Source organism: Octodon degus, unplaced genomic scaffold (genome assembly GCF_000260255.1).
Source record: "Octodon degus isolate 3935 unplaced genomic scaffold, OctDeg1.0 scaffold00140, whole genome shotgun sequence".
In the NCBI taxonomy this organism is placed as follows: domain Eukaryota; kingdom Metazoa; phylum Chordata; class Mammalia; order Rodentia; family Octodontidae; genus Octodon; species Octodon degus.
This window is the reverse complement of record NW_004524716.1, coordinates 458,507-462,506: the sequence shown is the minus strand read 5'-3', so window position 1 is coordinate 462,506 and position 4,000 is coordinate 458,507. Positions and strand designations below refer to the sequence as shown.

Genomic DNA, 4,000 nt, shown 5'->3' with positions numbered 1-4,000 from the left:
GTGATCTGCCTGTTTACAGCCTCCCAAGAGCTAGGATTACAGGCGTGTGTCACCAAGCCCAGTCTCAGTTGCTGTCTCAGCATGCCCCTTGGGGCAGGGCCAGCATGGCAGGCCTGGGGATAGAACACCTGGTCCCAGCACCTGCTTGCAGGCGCTTTAATCCATCTCCCAAAATATTAACATTGATTTTTGTAGGTTCTGTAGCATGTATTTTAAAGTTTTATTTTCTGTCGTTGCTGTTGTAAATCTGTACTAGAATATTTTGAGTTATTTTTATTTGTTCTAATAGTGTTTATTATTTTTTTTTTTATGTATTTGGTACAGGGTCTCACTATGCAACTCAGACTTGTAGTGATCCTCTTGTTTTCAGCCTCCTCAGTGCTGAATTACAGGCCTGTGCCACCACCTCTGGTCGAAGGCTAAGCACATCCCTGGGGTGGGACAGGTATGGCCTGTGGGACTGGGGATTGGACTGTAGTCCCTGTGCTTGCCAAAGCAGGTGTTTGGTCCTCTGAGGCATCTTGCCCGTGCTTTAATAGTGTTCTTGAACTTCAGGTTCTTCTTTTTTTTTCAGAGTAACTATGCTTATTACATCAGCTGAGGAAGCAAACAAACACTCTTAAATTTAAGGAGAGTAAGGAACCAGGAATTAATAGAATACAACTACAAATGCTGTGTTCGTCTATAGTAAAAATTAAGCCAGTCACTCATTTTGGTCATCATCCCAATCCTTCTTTCCACTTGGAAGCTTGGGCCCCCTGGCTGGTTTGGCCATGATGATCTGATCAGCTCCAAGTACAGTGACTGCAGCATTAGTAGCCAACTTGATAAAGCCCAGTATTTTCTCGGATAAGTATCTAGAACACCAGCTTCCAGCACGTCCTTTACAGTAGGAACTTCAGCCTCAACATCTAATCCAACATTGTTATTTGCTTCTTGATGCACTGCATAAAGTTTAGAGATTGCTTCATTGGCCTTAACTTATACTAGTGCAGATGTCATCGTAACAGGTGGCAAATTCTCTGCCCGTGCCCATGGGATAGCCTCAAAAGCCTCAGCAAACTTCTTGATAGTGTATTGTTCAAGTCCAGGACAGGCCTCTCCGTATGATGTGATCTGTTTGGCCAGTTTCTGTTGCGCCAGCTCCAGGTACAAGACGTTTATCCTCTGTGAGAATTTTGAAAGTGTTAACACCACCATGTCATCCATGCCCTTTCTATGCCATCCATTAGACTGTCAGTAGAACCTCAAAATACAATAGTAGAAATGGCACCATCTTCTTTTTCATGTGTAAAAATCACCACCTGTGTGTCTCCAACTTCTGAGAGGTACATGCTGTTACAGTGTTCCATTTCTTCCAGGACAGGAGGAGTCAGTCTAGGAAGAGCTGTAGCACTGTTTGTCCTTAAGATCCCATTTCAGGTTAAGCCTCACCAGCATATTTTGTTTGCATAGTGAAGAGCCATGTCCACCACTTTGCCACCTGTTACAATATCTGCACCACTATCAGCAATAGCTTTGACTTGTGCATCCACAAGATTTTCTTCTCCTTTACTAAAATTTATCAATTCTTCAACTGTCTTTATCAGTACTCCTTAGTTTCTGTTATCATGCCATCAGAAGGGCATGAGTACACTGCAGTTTTTGCTTCCTTGACAGATATTACATCACCTTCAGTTTCCTTCTTAAAAACCATGCCATGTAATACTGAAGAGGAAGATACCAGAGCCCAGAATTTTCTAAATTCTGATGTTATCAACTTTGAAATGGCCAGAGTCAGGAAAAATAGATACACATGCCTGAGCAATCGGTTTGGCTAGAAATGCTTCATTCCCATACTGTTATTCATTATGGAGGTACGAAGCAGAGCTGATGCTTCAGCATCCCGAAGGTTTTTTGCAGAACAGCATACTAAATCAGAAAGAATTTCATGGGCTTTTTTGCAGACTGCTTTGTACCCTTCTGTAACGTCTGAAACTGACAGGCCAGTCTTCAGAAGTTCTTCAGCTAATTCCAGAAGAGCTCCAGCAAAGACCAGAACCAACTTTGTGCCACCTCCGCCCTCTTGTTCTTGCCCATGAGAGGCCATCACAGTCATTTTTGCAGCACGATGCTGAACTTCTAGTGCTCTTAACATAGTTGCTGCGTCATTTGGCACCAACAGCTTCTCCAGGTGGCTGATAGCCATTTTGTTCATTCCATTTGGTCCATTTGTTGTACGGGTGGCTTGGGCAAGCTTCTTGCAAGCATGTATATTTCTATACACAGCCTCTTCTAATCCTGAAAAGTGTGTGGCTCCCTCCTTGAGCATCTGGGCAAGCCTGGGGCCTTGGGGGCGTGAAGTGCCATGGCTGGGCAGCAGGCAGCAAGCAGCTCACGCGCTCACTCAGAAGACCCGCCTCTTTAGGTTCTTGTTAATATTGTTGTACTCATTTACAGGCCAGGCATCCCAAATCCACATAAAAATGTTTTCATTTAGCTTCCCTGCCATTAGGTGTTTTTTTTTTTTTTTTTTTTTTGTTTCTTACGTATTATATCTGTGATTGCTTATTTGAAGGGTTTTACACTCATTTTCTTTTGTTTCCTAATGGAACATGGACTTCTTGGACGACAACTGACTATATTTTATCTTTCTGTTTCCAGTGCTTGAATGCATTTGGCTCTTAGTAAAAGTCTATTTCTATTGACTGAATATCCATGGCAAGATAAAAATTCCACAAGAAGAGATCTAAGCAGAATTCAAGGAAGTTTTAAGAGAGAAGACACAAAAGGGGGAGCAATGATGCCTTAAGTTGAAAAGGATGCAGTCTATAGTAAAGGTTTTTTATAAAGTATAAAAATGGAAATAAAACATATTGTCTTAACCTATAAAAAAGTTATTCCTACAAATGTATCAAGTATTTTGTAGCTCCCTGCATTGAATTTCTCCCTGTTCAAGAAAAATGGAAAAAAAGAAAAAAGTAGAAAACCGTTCTTTTTTAGACAGGATTTCATTGTGCAGTTCAGGTTGGCCTCGAGCTCACTTTGTAGCCCAGGGTGGCCTCTACTGCACAGCGAATCTCCTGTGTCAGCCTCCCAAGGCCTGGGATTTTGACTGCTATTATATTTTTGCTGTAACTTTCCCCTCACTTCCTACCTCCCCGTCCTCCTCTCCTTTCCCCTCCCCATCCCCTTCCCGCTCCTCCTCCCTCTCCTGGGAATTGAACTCTGTATCACACATGCCAGGCAGGAGCTATGCCATTGAGCTAAATCCCTGACTTTTCATTTTACAATGTGATTATAATGAAATCCGCACTGGAGGTTTTATTAATTCAGATTGGATATGGAGTTATCTCATAAAGAATAATCTGTAAAGGGCATTCTTTCTAGTGGTTTGTTTTGGAGTGTTACATTGTCTGGAAGGAAGGTATCATTATGTGTTTATTTATTGGACTTAATCCGGCATCAGCCTCCTGAGTAGCTAGATTTATGGGCATATGCCACCAAGGCTGCTGTATCATATATTTTAAAGAGCATTGGCTAAGGTGTAAGAGATAGGGGCTCTTGTTTCAGCCTGTCCTCTGTTGAAATGTTTTTAGATAAGCCATTTAACTTCTTTGTGCCTTAATGTCCTTACTTATTTATAAAATCAGGAAAGGGGCTAGTTTCTTTCATCTCATTTGTATGAAATACATATAATCTTATAAAATAATAAACTGATGTAGGTATAGTTATTTAGTTCATCTATCACAAATACTGTGAAGATAAAATTTCTTCTAAATAGGAATTAGTGTCATTTTTGTTTTTTTTTTTATTCATTTCAATGAGAAAAAAATAAAATAGCAATGAAAGTGTGTCATTTTGTATGTAAAAATTATGTTTTAAAATTATTTTAGAAATGATTAAAGTATGTAACAGAATCAGAATAAAGGGACCGGGGAGATGGCTCAGTGGAATAAGCGTTTCCCTGGCAAGCTCAAGAGCCTGAGTTCAATCCCTGGTTCCTCAAAAAGAAAAAAAA

The 4,000-nt window shown here is 40.7% G+C and overlaps 1 protein-coding gene and 1 pseudogene across 2 annotated transcripts in view; one reads left to right on the top strand and one right to left on the bottom strand.

Annotated features, from left to right (window-relative positions):
• Man1a2 (mannosidase alpha class 1A member 2) overlaps positions 1-4,000 on the top strand; it is a 162,439-nt gene that overhangs the window by 7,390 nt on the left and 151,049 nt on the right. The gene's annotated exons all lie outside the window — the stretch shown is intronic.
• LOC101581982 lies at positions 704-2,349 on the bottom strand (annotated as a pseudogene). The gene has a single exon (XR_192762.1). The product of XR_192762.1 is annotated as a T-complex protein 1 subunit theta pseudogene (transcript).